The sequence below is a fragment of the Boleophthalmus pectinirostris genome, unplaced genomic scaffold (genome assembly GCF_026225935.1).
Source record: "Boleophthalmus pectinirostris isolate CB_2022bp ecotype Guang Dong unplaced genomic scaffold, ASM2622593v1 HiC_scaffold_18, whole genome shotgun sequence".
NCBI classification, from domain to species: domain Eukaryota; kingdom Metazoa; phylum Chordata; class Actinopteri; order Gobiiformes; family Gobiidae; genus Boleophthalmus; species Boleophthalmus pectinirostris.
The window spans coordinates 26533954-26542444 of NW_026571133.1; the positions used below are offsets into that span (position 1 = coordinate 26533954).

The following is an 8491-nucleotide window of genomic DNA, read 5'->3' on the forward strand; positions in this document are numbered from 1 at the left end:
CATTAGCACGGAGCAGCCGATAGAAGGCACTCTAGAAGGAAAAGAGGTGGAGCACAGGCAGTTTTTTGAGGTTCACAAAAAATGTAAAATACCAGTTTCAAGTAGGCCTAGTCAAACGCCAGCCTTCACAGATCATTAGGAAGATGACAATAAACTGTAGCCTACAAAAAATTAAGTGACTCCATAGAGCAATAGAGAAATCCATCATTGCTTTTATCTATTGCTTTGATACATTTGATATTCACGAAACCATATGTTGATTTTAAATTAAATATAGCTTTAAAGGTAACCATTATAATACGGATATATTATTAATAGGCTACAAAAATGGACAAGGCCACGTTGCCTATGTTATAGCCTAATTTGTTGTCTTGGTTCTCAAAGCAGTATGAGCCTCACATGAGTCTCTCATTTGGGTTCACAGTTTAGGCCTACTGTAATCCAGTTAGTTAAAACCTAAAAGGACTCTCTTTGATCTGAATCGTTACTACCTAACCCCAGCACCTATACTTGTTTGAGGCCTGTCCATATACTGAGAATGAGAAAAACTTGTATGTGTCCTCTACATACAGGTTAAGGCAACGTCAATTCAGTTTCTGTTGTGATTGTAAGAGCGCAGGCTACATAGTTCCTTTATACATTCAATGAAAAATCAAGTTTAATTAGGGCTAGTGCTGTTTTAAGCGAGGTCTACGATGTGGAGTTAAGGAAGGTATATTTCTTATTAAAGCTCTAGGTCTACACTGCTCACAGCTAATTTACTCCTTGTTGGTTTGTGAACCTCTAACAAGAAGGGAAAAACCCTGAAAAAAGTTTCACACTGGTATAAAAGCCCCATGCTTAAAGTAGCCTTTTAAAGGAACAGCTTGACTTGAACGTCCAGCTCCGCCCCTGCAGGTATGTCTGATTGAACCACTATTCAGAGCAGAGGAGTCTTGTAAAGCAGAGGGCCTTTGTAGCACACGGGTTACAATGCATTACAATTTACTTATAAAACAAATTTGTTTTAGTATTTAGTCATGCTTAGACAAACACAAATCGGGTTATGTGAAAATTCAGATTGGAAGACTTCTACCCGCCACCAGCATTACCTTTTTTCAGACCTTTTTCTTTGAATCACCACCACTGCCTTGACCCTGAGGGAAGATTCCTGCCTCATATCTAGCTCTGCACCTCTAGTGCACTCTTGTAACGGTTTAAACGCCATATTCCAAATTAATGTATTTCCTTGTTTGTACACATTGGTTTGCTGTGTGACTTTTGTTTTTACTCTTTGTGACTTTTATGTATCCATTTGCTTTAAATGTTGGCCAATAGCACCATATTGGCATGGTTTACCTGTGGGGAAATTGCTACAATAATTTCTACTTAAATGTTCAAGCTGTAATTAAGGTGTCAATTGTTCTGCCACATTGTACCAAGTTACTAACCTGGCTTTTGTTTTCTGTTGAGAAAAAGCAGCAGTTGGGAATGGTATTTGTGAACAAAAGGGTAAGCCTCTGGGCAGTGGTGCCCAAGGTCACAGCATCAGTCCCAAAGAAAGTGTATAATACCTTCCAGGTAACTGTAGATAGCTGTGACATGTTAGGGACTGCTAGATTAGCCATTTCGCTTTGTTCCTCAACTCTCATCAGCATAAAGGTGCAGCAGTTTTCACTACAGTAGTCAGTCCTGGTATAGTGAGATGAGTTGAGTACAGCTCAGTGAGCCATTCCTACTGTTTTAATTCTGCGGGTTGACAGGCCTGTGCAACGGTGGCAGAGGCCACATCCTGTTCTGGACCTGTTGTAGGTCAGCTTTTAATTAAGAGATGTGTGCTCTAAACATTTGCCCTTTTAATGTATTGTTATTTGTAGCAAAACAAAATAATATTCTTGTTAAGGTGGGGGACGAGGGACCCAAAAGCAGAATCGGAACACAGTCAAGTTTAAGCAGTTTATTGTACAAACGCAGGCAGGCTGAGGAGGCAGGGAGCTGGCCAACTTCTCCGGAGGCAAAGGCAGACGACCAGGAGACACCTGGGAGAAAACAGGAGTAGGTAAATCCAGGGCAAACAATAAGCAAGACAGGAATAAATCCAAGAGTCTGGTGACGCTACCGAACAGGACGGAATTATCTGGCAAAGTGGTGATGAGAAGACCAGGGCTAAATACTGAGGTAGATGAAGGGATTGATTGCAGGTGTGTCTCGTCTGCTCCGGAAAAAGCCAGCCACACCCCCTGCCACACTCAAGCTCTGAAACAGAAAAGGGAGGGGGAGAGAACAAAAACACAAATCCTAACAATTCTGTCTATCTGGAGTAACTTTTGTCCATTTGGCAGATTTTTACTTTTTCTATGGATCCCACCTGGATGACTGAAGGATTACACAGACATTGTTATTTGTGCTCATCATCAGGACAGGAGAGGTAGAATATAGCTGCTACTCTCCATTTACAGGTAGAAAACCTCCAGCCTTCTTAGAAATTTTAATTAAATAAATAAAATTAATTGTAATAAATAAATTGGCCTCAGTATCATGTCCCCTGTCCACTTTATGGCATGGCTCACAGGGTTGTTGCTCCTATGGTGAGCATATTGAACACCAAACTGCTGCTTTTTGTCTTTCTTTCTTTGTCAACTTGTTAGCCCTGTTTATTGGTATTTCTTTTGGCTGTTAACATGTCAAAAAGATGCAGAAGCCTGAACTTGCCCACAATGCAGAAATGTATGACATGACTGATAAAGAGCTGGTCTGAAGAGTCATCCTAGCTGCACAGGAACAGGCCTTGAGCACCAGAGCAATACGGTCCCAGATCTACCACACCAGACAAGACCCAAGGTGAAGGCTGTGCACAGGGCTTAAATGGAGCAACATAAGCATTAAGCATAGTGTACAGAAACATCCGTGCAGAGTACAGACTAGAGACCCTAAGGTCAAAGTAGGAAACACCTCCACAGGTAGAGCATTTTTAGCTTTTTAGACAAAGCACAGTAGTAGCCTGTGGAAACTATACTGAAAAATGAAAAAGCTCCTATTCCCATATTTTTACAACACCATAATATTTGCACTGGAAGAGACTTTGGTATCAATATCAAAAGTGTTTTAAGAAGTGATTTTTTTTATCATGTGTCATGTGTCATATGGCTATAACCCAAATGTAATAATTTTCAAATGCAAAAGAATTTACTTGAATAGTCTAAAGTGAAAAAGCCCTGCTTTGATTTTACCTAGACATCAGGATGTGTAACCAAGGAGATATCTGTTGCTAGGCAACAACAGGCCCAGATCTGCACATAAACATACTAATGCACAGCAGAGCACCATCTTGAGTCTGTGCAACAGTCGGTTGCTTTTATTCTTACAAATTCTAACATCCCATTCAAGCTCCCACCCATTTGCTATAGTAACAAGATAATGTTTATATCACATACCACCGTGTTGTAACTTAGTGTTCTTCTCTGTCTCTTTTATCACAAGAACATTTGTTTGTAAATAAAATACGAAATGTAACATTTATAAATTCACATCATCCGATTGTCAGGTAATGTGGTTTCCACTGTCTAAAAACAGTAATATGATATAATATCATATCATATCATATATAATATAAATATCATATCATATCAGTAAATTGGGAAAGGCATTCCTGAAACAACTTGATGATAGTTTCAGTACTTCAGTACAAAAACTAAAACTAATAATCTCAATTGAATTCCACACTAAACAAAATAATAATTTCTTGAATTTCCATGGAAATAGAAGGTTTCCATGGAAGAAACCATACTGAGGAATATTTTCCATGGAGGTGAGTACATTTTATGTGATACTGTGAAAGATCATGGACTGGTGTCATGCATTCAGCCGGTGAAGAATGTCTCATAGCACAGGAGCTCCACAGGGCTGTGTACTTTCTCCTCTGCTCTTCTCCCTGTACACCAACTGCTGCACAGCCAGCCACAACTCTGAACCTGATCAAGTCACTCTCACTGGGCTCATCTTGGACAGCAATGAGCTTGCTTACAAGAGGCAGATGGCCCGATTGGTGCTCCGGTACAGCGGCAACAACCTGGAGCTCGACACTTTCTAGAGATGATCATGACCGCCCCACTCCCTCTCACCTTGACTGACCCCATCACCAATGTGGACTGTTTCTGCTTCATTGGCTTCATAATTAGCCAGGACCTCAATTGGGAGCTGACCATCAAAACTGTTTCTCTGTTTGTGGACACAGTTTTAGACTGAGGCAAAAGCTGAAAAAGGCCACAATGAAGACACAGTGTTAGCAGTTGGCATCCATGCTATTGTATTTTATTTATGAAATGTGGTACAAATGATCTTGATATAGGAGTGGGAAGCACCTAGGCACCTAGGAAGAATTAAATTGTCAAATTAAATATGTTTATGAGGCTGTATTATTAAATGTATACATGTATTTGTTTTTGTTAACCTTTATTTATCAGATTAAAATAAACAATGAGCTGGTGGATTACAGCACTTGTCATAAAAAAGTCATCTAAATTTACAAAAAGACATTTACACAAAAATAAACTATAAAGCATAGTAGAAAATACAACAGGACTACATTTAAAAACCACAAACCATGTTCATTATCAGTCTTTGTTTCTTTTAATTGACCAACAATTTCACAAAGTTTAAGGGGGGTGGGGGTGGGGGAGAAAAACATCCTAGTCTTGCAGTTAACAAGATTTTGATGGATTATACATAATGATTTGTGGTTTACTTTTCTTTTCTCTCTCTCTCTCTCTCTCTCTCTCTCTCTCTCTTTTTTTTTTAAATGAGGCTATAGTAGCCTATTGCACTGCTCCGAGGATGTCTTCACCTGGAAGAATTCTGCGGGAACACTCTACTGAAGGTATTGGACAAGTGTGCCACCAGCTGGTGTAGGAGGAGATTGTCGCATTGGCAAAACAACCCCAGAGAATTTTTTTTTTTCTTTTTCCTTTTTTCTTTTCAACTACAAAATCTATGTCTGAAACAGGACTAATCAGATCTTAAGTAGATCTAACCACCTAATAAAAACATCAATACAATTTCTAACGTTGTATTAAAAACAAATACATTTGCATACAGAGGAATTTTTAAGCATGCTATTTGGTCAGCAGACAACAACAAAATACTTCTAGATTTACCTCAAGCACTAATTTTAAGTGGTGTTCATTTTAGCATTAGCCTCTTCCATGCATATGTTAATGTTTTCCAACCAGGATTTGACACTGTCACTCAGTGGCTGTCATTTGCCAAAAAATGCTTTATTTTTCATATTTTGTGATATTCTGTGGCAAATCCCAATTTCTTTCATTCAGAATATATTTGTTTACAAACCTTTTACAGGTTTTATGTAGGCTATTGCTTAGGATGATGTAACAGTCTACGCATTTCAAAGTGATGAATAATATGCACTCTTGTCAAAGCAATTTACAGTTCAAAAACTCCTCTAAATGTCCCCCTTAAGCAGGAAGCTATATAGGTAACACTAAGTTACTAAACTCTGGAGGGAGCATGTCACCTGCACAATTCCACATAAATGCAAAGTTTAAAAAAATACTTTGGAACTTCAGTTTTATATTATGTGAAATATTAAAGCCAATGGAACGATATTTCAGTGGAAAGAAGGAGGAGGCCCTCTTCTAGGCCAAATAAGACTAAGGTTTGTGGAGATTCAAGCCTGATATGCCTAAAGGTGTATGCTTTTCTAGTTTTTTTCAGTACAATAAGAAACATACTTTTATTTTATAAATTTTTTATGTGACTAGATTGATGACAACAGTCAAATTCAATTATGTTCATTTGATGTCTCGGTAAATCAAATCATCATTTGACTTTGGCTGGTCTGGGTCCAACGATATTCCAGCCTCACTACAATGCACTGAAAAAACGGTCCAAGAGGGGTTGCTCAAATTGCAAAAACAAATTTGACAACAATAACATCACTTTTTTACGTTTCTCTGTCAAGCATGTTTAAATCTTACAAACATCGCTTGATTGTGGCCGATGTGAGACCTGCATGTTTTAATCAGGTTGAGGAAACATGACTTTATTATAATTTCTGGTGAGGCTCCTCCCTCTGGAATTCTCCTCCCCAAAACATTTGGAGGGAAAATTCAAATGTAACAGGACACAGGACAGTTACAGGAGCAGAGGACACACAGTGGGGACCAGGGGGATTATGAGAGCTGATCTGGAGGTGAGACTTTTCAAAGATTTTATTATGTGCTTCTCCGGCCTAGAATGTCGTCATTGTTAAAACATGTTTGTGGTGTTTTATTTGAAATTAGAGTTAATGTAAGGACAGCTTGAAACAAATTGTTTTTGACTGTCCATCTACAAGAGTGTGACACTTGTACTAAGATTTGAATGTGTTGCTTCCAGAGTCGTCTACAAAGAGTGACGTCCAGAGCTCTGCTGGAGCTGTGGGGAAGTTCATGAATGTTATAGTTGATGTTTCAGAAAAAAGGAAGATGTTTGAGAACCAACAAAACACAGACCACAGATGAACAAAGTAAGTAAACCAACTAAAATTATTTAAAATTTTTCAAAATGAACTTCCTATTGAAACTGTTATCGTACTTGTACAAGGTGATGTGGCACTAGGAGACTTTATACCAGATGCCCTCCCTGTTACTGTGTTTAGAGGAAGAAAAGCAGCACATGGTGAGTTTTGTTTCTGCAGATACAGTTCTAATGTTCTTGTGATTCTGTTCCGGTCCATTATTGTAGTAATAAGTACTTTAAGTGTATTTAAACATGTACAACAGAGTAGATCATCAGAATGTGATCATCATGTGTTATTCCTGTGTCCACAGGCAGAGACCAGAGCGTCTTCACTGGAATAAATCTTCACACTGTCCAGCTCCAAACTGTGTATCTCTGTCCCTGTGCTCTCTTTGTGTTTGATTCTGTTAAGACAATACAGAACTGTGGAAAACTTTTTTTATTTTACAGAATTAGATCAATTAAATTACATTATACATACTTATACATTTCATGATAAGGTACCATAAGATAAATATGCATATTCAGCATGATTTGTTCAAATTTCATCAACATGAAAAAGTGATGTTCATGTTCTGAGAAAAATATGTGTAGAGGGGATTGAAAAAAGTTTCAAAGCCTAAACATAATTTTATTGCGTGCAACCGCTGTCCATAACTTTTTACGCAAATCCAGCAACCTTTTTTTTTCAGTGTGGAATTTTGGTGATTATAACCTGCTCATAGGCACGGTATAAAGGCATTTTAAATCTTAAAACTGAACAAAAGCAATAGGTGCACTTTGGGTAACTCTAGAGATCATTTTCACAAGTTATCAAATTATTTTGACCACTATAATACTTTACCTAAAATTGATATTATTTAATTTGAAACAGTTTCTGTCTACTGCTTAGGAGGTTCAAAATGTGTAATTCTGCTGTTTGGTCTGTGGAGTCAAACCATTGGACTTAAAAAAACTGTGATCATGTCACACTGAACAGACACAACTCCCTGACTACTCTACATTACCATGGAGACAAATATAATTTGGTTCTTGATGTTTCTCATATAAATGCATACTCTTATCTGCAACCACTGCAACACTTTCAGTTTCCTGTCACTGGCGCCATTTTCAGAACTTTCAAAAGTTTGATTTTTTTTATTAGTTAATTGCTAGGGAAATTAGCCAACTTTTTCTTCACTCTGAAAACTGGGGATGCAATATTCCTTGGATGGCAAATTTCTAGGGCAACTCTTGGAGGTCAGAGGTCACTAGAGGCACTGTGCTGTCAGTGTTTCTCAAATTGAAGAGAGGACTGAGCATTGTTTAAACACAATCTGATTACAAAAAAACTTATGTAGTTGAAACTAAGTAAGCAGATCAGATCAAATTAAGCAATAGAGTCCTGGATCTACCACATCAGACAAGACCCAAGGTGTAGGCTGTGCATAAATGCTCCTGAACAGTCTAGGACATAACTGCAGGGTATGCTGGAGGGAAAGCACAGGGCCTTCATGGAGCGACATAACCAAGTGGCAGGCATAGCGTACAGAAACATCTGCCCAGAGTATGGACTGGAGAGGTAGTGGTAGAGGTAGTGGAGAATGACCAAGCCAAGCTTTTATTTCTTGACATTTTCATGATTATGGCTTACAGATCATGAAAGCCCAAAATTCTGTGTTTCAGAAAATTTGAATACTGTGAAAAAGCTGAATATTGGGACGTCATAGTTTTACACCTTCATCAGCTAATTAACTAAAAACAACTGCAAACTTTTCTTGAGCCTTTAAATGGTCTCAGTCAGGGTCAGTGTGCTACACAAAAGGCCATTGCTAAAGAAACTGGCTGTTCACAGAGTGCTGTAAGCATATTCATAGAAACTTGAGTGGATGAAAGAAAGTAGGAAAAGGTACACTGGCCAAAGGGATGACTGGAGCCTGGAGAGGACTGTCAAGCAAAGTCCATTCAATATTTTCAGGGAGCTTCATGAAGAGTCAACTGAGTCTTACCTGGGCTG

At 38.4% G+C, this 8491-nt stretch overlaps 1 long non-coding RNA gene across 1 annotated transcript; it reads left to right on the top strand.

Annotated features, from left to right (window-relative positions):
* The first annotated feature begins 6164 nt into the window (after positions 1-6164).
* Positions 6165-6881, top strand: LOC129409001 (uncharacterized). The gene is made up of 4 exons (XR_008632231.1): positions 6165-6187; positions 6373-6502; positions 6580-6654; positions 6807-6881. It is a non-coding gene; the product is annotated as an uncharacterized LOC129409001 (long non-coding RNA).
* Positions 6882-8491: the final 1610 nt, after the last annotated feature.